We start from the raw sequence: 6,409 nt of genomic DNA on the forward strand, positions 1-6,409 counted from the left end.
CTTCCCATCTACGCCCAAAGCGGAGTAAACCCACAAGAAGTGCTAATGACAAGAACTCCACTCAGCATAGGCTTATGTTGTGGTCTACTCAATGTGGGAATATTAAGGACTGTTGCCTTAGTTATTTGCTTTACGACTCTGTTGCTGATTCATTTAACTTGGATTATCCTATGGAAAACCTCCATAAATCTATTAAGGTTGTGGGTACTGTCAATGTGTTGATTTGTTTTGCCTGATACTAGAGTTGTTGGTTGCTATTTCATGTATGGTTTTGGATGTGATGAACTTCATGATGATAATAAGATAGTGGTGGTATTTTCGGTACTTTGAATTATAGGATTTTGCATCAGGTTGATTTAGAGCTGGAAGATTTACATTTTTTTCCCATTATATATAAGCTGTTAACGAGTACGAACACAGCATAACAAGTTATACACAACGTTATCTGAGTTGTACAGCAAACTTGGGCTTATTTAAGCCCATAGTTCTGATACATTGCCACGTTCATATGCACATATCTTTATGGAGCGACACGTGTAGGTCATTATAAAACTTTGCAAGGAACGCTCTATCTGTACTGTCAATCCTCTTCGTCACTTAGTACTTGTCAATACCAGAACTGAAAGAGAAAAAAACATGAATTTTGTAGTAAGGTCATTATATTTCTCCCTCAGTTCTGGTATTAACAGTACACAAAATTCATGTTTCTTTCTCCTTCAGTTCCGGTATTGGCGCTGCCTTCAAAGGTGAGAATTACTTCTGCTGATATTTTCCGTAGGTAACAATCTTCTTTATGCTTTTCCTGTGGTGCTTTTTGTTTTTTCTTTGTATATTTCTACTTACGCTTCTTGACTACGAACATCTATACTAAATGATTTTAAAAGCGATTGATAAATTAACTGTCACGCCCCAAAACCCACCCTAGACGTGACCGGCATCCAACGTCATGAACAACCTTGGAAGAACCTAAACAATGCAATAATAACACTTGAACCCGCCAGGTTCAATATTCGCCTCCAACAGTTTATAAAATAAATGTAACAAATCATGAATATATGAATTAAATCAGCGGAAGTCTTTATTCATCCAATACTTAGTCAAACATAATAACGTGCCCGAGAGTTAATCAATAACTCAACAACTACCCACAAGAACGTATACTATGGAGCTTCTAAGATAAAGGAATAATAGTTTGACTCATCGGGACGCAGCCCGAAAAACTAATAATGAGTAAACAAATAAATAGGGTGTCCCACGAATGAACGTGTGGGCTCACCAAATCAGCAGCAACAGCAAGTCCTTCCTAAGCGCTTGAAGTGTTAAGAACCTGCTCTTCTCCGTTACCTAACATACCATCAAAAACGACAACGGTATGCCTGAGTACTTCGTACTCAATGAGTGCCTCGAGGACATTAGGTAATACAAAAATAAAATATAATAATACATAAAGAAATCAGTTCTGAAAAGATAGTATAAAACAGTTATTCCACTTTGTGCTTCTTAATATGATTTGTTAAACAGTTTACAAAGCCGTTTCAAAATCCCAGTTTCAATTATGCTTTAAATCAATCAGGCATAAATACCAGTTCCATAATAAAGATAGATACCACAATCGCCCATATAGGCCCAACTCAATATCAACAACACTGCGCAATACACCGGAATATGGATTCACGATGGCTACTCTTCCTCTCGAATAGCAAGGCAATTAATACACCCCAGGTAGTAAACACGGAAGTTACCACTCTTCCCCCCGAATGGCAAGGCAATTAATACACTAGGATCCATAGTGGCTACCCTTCCTCCCGAGTAGCTAGGCAAAACACAACAACCAGTTCTCATAGCATAGAAGCCAATTCATAATTCATTTGTAATGTAGTCACACCATCAATTGTCATTATTAATCAATGAGAATGTCGTCACCAACTCTTAACCATCATTATTAAGCATCTCTTATAGAGGAAAACAGTCATAATATTTTATACATATATATAGGGTTTGTTACAATCTAGGTTTAATGTGGGTTTGTCCCCTCACAAACATTAACCACCATTTAGACATGAATTGAAGTTCAAGAAACCTGAAAAGATTACTTTTCCTTTCATTCATTAAAGAATCTTGAATAAAATTTATACTTCCAACAATAGTTTCAAAAGTGATTTTCATTCAAAATAAGTTTTCAAAAGAGAGACATATCTTAATATGTTAAACAAAGTTTAACAATTCACTTTTCTAATGAAGAACACCCAAACCCTAGCTTGAATCACTTGGGAAGAATTATGTTGCAAACCCTAGGTTTTGGTCACAAGAATCATGTTAAGAATCCTGGGTTTGATGTTAGAATGAATTAGTAATGTTAAGGATGTTCTTACCTTTGATTTGAAGGAATGATTTTCGTCTTTAGGGTTGTTCAGAAAGTGGAGGAATAAACAAAACAAGTGTCTTATTTATATTTTTCTGGTGAAAACGGGCCAAAGGACGCCCCCGAAGGACGGACCATCCTTCGTGTTACGGACCGTCCTTTAGTGGAAATTTCCAGAGAGTTCTGGTGATTTTTGAGGCGTTACGGTTCCGTGTTACGGCCCGTAACACGTGTTACGGTCCGTAACGTCTCACCGTAACACAGGCCAAATTTCCAGCGAAGACAGGCTTCAGTAAAATGGGCATAACTTTTTTTACATAACTTTTCTTAGGCTGGGCGACCTATCATTGGAAAGATATTTCAAAGATCTACAACTTTCATCAAGGAAGTATTTCCAAATTCGCAATGCATTTTCATGAAAATCGCCCAGAATACAGGCCTACCAAAACTTAGGCGAATTTAAGAGCCCTTAAGAACTTCAATTGTTGGCTTGACTTCAAAACGACCATCTTCCACCTGAATTCATCAAGAATGGATTCATATAAATATAATATCATCTTAGCACTAGATTTTTACACATTCACACCTAGTTTAGGTTTACGGGGTGTTACATTAACTGGGTTTCCGGGCAAATTGCCGGAAATGGCTCTTTCCTTATGCTTCCTTCTCAATTCTCTAACTCTCTCTATTCTATGTTTACAAAAGACATTCTTTCTGGTTCTCTGAATATGAGATTTTTTTTCCCTTTAATTTTCCTTATTAAAATTAGACTTCTGCTATTAATTTTGGTGAGTTTATTATACAAATTTCTTTGTTAATTAGATCTTATTCCTAATCATGGCATTCTGGGTATTGTTTTTCCTTTTCTTTTGATGAAAAATCTGTTCTAAGTTTTGGTTATTTATTCTGTTGGGTATTGTTTTTTCCTTTTCTTTTGATGACAAATATGTTAGTTTCCCCGTCTTTGGTAGTTTGTTACTGCATTAAGGAGTTTTGTTTGATATTTGCGATATTATGTCTTGAATTGATTGAGTGAGCATTAATGGTGTTTGTGATTACTTACGAAGTTGAGGGATTTTATAGAAAAGAAGTTGGAGTATAAATAGCTACAGAAGTTTTTATGCGCTATGTATTTGCTAGGATTTTTAACCTAGGCATATGTTTTGTTTGGCTGAACTTAATTTATAGAGAGAGCCTTTTGAGCAGCTTCTGGATTTTGAAAGCTTACAATCTGAGACTCGATTCGCCTCATCATTGCAGCAAAGCTCCATCTTGGTTGACTACATTTGCACAAGTAGATGCCCTTGTGATGCAAGAAGAAGCATGGCATGCATAAATGTAGATCAGGTTCATCTTCTTACTTGCAATTAATGTTCTTTCTTTCTTAGTATCCAAGTCTTCGTTTTGCATTCGTACTAACCTATTTACTGGTTTTTATCGGACAAGTATCACCATTCAATGGAGTTGTTAAGGTAATTATTTGTGACATATGCAGTTCCTAACTCTCTATGCATTGCGGAAGTCCGATAAAATGTGCAGTTTTAAAATCTTTGATTGATTTCTTTATGCAGTTCCCTATATTTTACGGAGTTCTTTATGAGCATGGACATCATCCATACAACTGACAATGGAGACTCTGAGAATGTAAGTTCCATAAACTTGATCGTTGAGTTAAAATGAGGGTTCAGTAAAATTCTAGTACAATTTCTCCTTTCACCATCTAAACCTTTGTTCTGATATGTACTATATGTCGTCTGAAGTGTTCTCTTATGGTTTTAGCTCCTTTGAAATTGAAAACCATTTTGTATATTTTTCTATTAAAACTTATGAATTTCTTGGCTTGGTTACTCAACAGCTATAGTGTCAAGTATTGATCTCTTGATCTGTCATATCACAATTTGTTTGATGGTTAGTTCTTTTACTGGCAGCATAAGTTATTAAAGGAACAAAAGAAGTTCCTTTCATGTTAACTGTCGCCCCATCTTTCGTTGAAGAGATTATTATGGATATTTATTTGGTGCAAAATAGGAAACATATTGTTTTCTGGTTGCTTGGAATAGGGATGTGTTAACTTTATTTGTGGAGAAGTAGTACTCTTTACTATTTATTTCCCACTTAGCTAATTCGTAGAGGCTGCAAAATTGTTACAATATCGTCTAAGGAAAAGTCAAGAAAGTCAAACAAACTTGCATGCTCCCATTAGAAGTTGCGACGAAGATTATTTAAGTGTTTATTTCTCAAATTGATTCATTATTTTAAATTTAAACTTGGAATATTGACATCCAAGTAATTGGCACTCGATAGAAAACATAGACTCGCATCTGTGAAAGGTTGAAGTTCAAACTTAGTGAAACGTACTATGAATTTAGGCCAATCTGAAAGGTGATAATTGCTCTTCTTCCCTCTTCGGTGTTCAATACAAATTAGTTTTATTGATGCATAGTCTTTTCATATCTTTTATTCTGTCATTCCTACAGGACCACACTATTCTAAAGGTTCAAGTCTGTAGTTTGTGCTCTATTCATGCAAATATATTATCATTCGATTATAGATGCAATTTTGATATTGATGATTGAGTTTCCCTTATCCTTCTATTTTTCCATGCTTTCAGGATTCATTGGTATTCGAGCAGTCAAGATCTCCTAAAGATAGACCTGAAGTCAACTCCTTAGTAGAAATCCATATGATCATTATTTCTAGGATTGTCGATAAATTAGTTATTCTATGTAATTAGTCATTCATCTTTGATATGAAAGTTTTAATGTCTAGCAACTCTTAGGGCTCGTTTGGTTGGGAACAACTTATCCCGGGATAAGTTATCCCGGGATTAATTATTCCACCCTCAAGGTGGGACAAAATAAGGCTACAATCCCGGGATAACTAATCCCGGGGTTAGTTATCCCGGATTTTTATTCCAACCAAACATGGGATAAAGAGGCACTAAAATTTTATCCCGGGACTATTTTTGCTTATCCTTCACACCAAATGACCCCTTAAAGAAACTATAGAAAATATTTAGCCAATGATTTCCACAAAGAAACTATGTTTTGTAGATGTTCTTTCAAATATATTAACTCATAAAATGCTCCCTTTTCAAGTTGTAAAATCTTACGTCGAACCCTTGCATTGCTAACTATAAACAAGGCCTTCTCTTGGTCTAACTTGAAAGAATTTCCACGTGCACGTCTCTTGGCTTCTGTCGGTCTAACTTGCAAGAAATTCTCCTCCTCCCCCATATTGTTCCACAAACTTTTCATAAGTTACATTGGCCTACACCGCATATCTTGATTGCTTCCTAAATTTAATGGCTCAATAACATGCAAATCAACAAATATAACCACAATAGAAGTCAATGCAAGTGTATCAAACTGTTGACATTCTTTTCCTACAAGGATTAGCTGTTCCAAGTTTGAATTGCTTGACTACACTAGCTGGTCAAATTTCCAACATATAACAATATATAATTCATGACATAACAAATAGAGTTGAACTTGAAATGCATTAAACTGGGATTTTCATCTCATTTGGTTCAAAGATATCCTTTTACAAATGCATATAACCCACACATGTGCGCAAGAACTTAGGTTGGTCGTCCGACAATAACAAAACATGGGGAGATCACTTCCCAACACTCCAAACTCCAAATCAAGATATTCTCCATAGCAAGGATGCTCCAACTTTGCCCCTTCATCAGCCAAATGAATAGAAATGATGTCCCCACCAGTGGTGGCCCAATGAAGCTTCTCATTCACCAACTTAGCCAGACCCGAGTCTATAGCCCTACACTGGAAACCATCAATGTGTCTCAAATCACTCTTTAAACTATATATCACGACCTTATCATCATTGCGATAGCTACCAGCTACCATTGTCGGTATAGAACATATACATGCACCGCTATTCAAGTACTTGCCCCTTGTTATATTACTTGTCAGTGTATAATGATCAACACATCTGATATATGCAATCCATACACAGGCAGATGGCATGCAAGTGTACGGAAAACATAAAAGCGGAAAAAGATAAAACCAACAGAACACCAATTAG

The 6,409-nt window shown here is 36.0% G+C and overlaps 1 long non-coding RNA gene across 1 annotated transcript; it reads left to right on the forward strand.

Moving 5' to 3' along the window:
* The first annotated feature begins 2,822 nt into the window (after positions 1–2,822).
* Positions 2,823–5,400, forward strand: LOC132037775 (uncharacterized). Its single transcript, XR_009409991.1, has 4 exons — positions 2,823–3,150; positions 3,623–3,834; positions 3,934–4,006; positions 4,974–5,400. It is a non-coding gene; the product is annotated as an uncharacterized LOC132037775 (long non-coding RNA).
* Positions 5,401–6,409: the final 1,009 nt, after the last annotated feature.

The sequence above is a fragment of the Lycium ferocissimum genome, chromosome 11, assembly GCF_029784015.1.
Source record: "Lycium ferocissimum isolate CSIRO_LF1 chromosome 11, AGI_CSIRO_Lferr_CH_V1, whole genome shotgun sequence".
Classification (NCBI taxonomy): Eukaryota; Viridiplantae; Streptophyta; class Magnoliopsida; order Solanales; family Solanaceae; genus Lycium; species Lycium ferocissimum.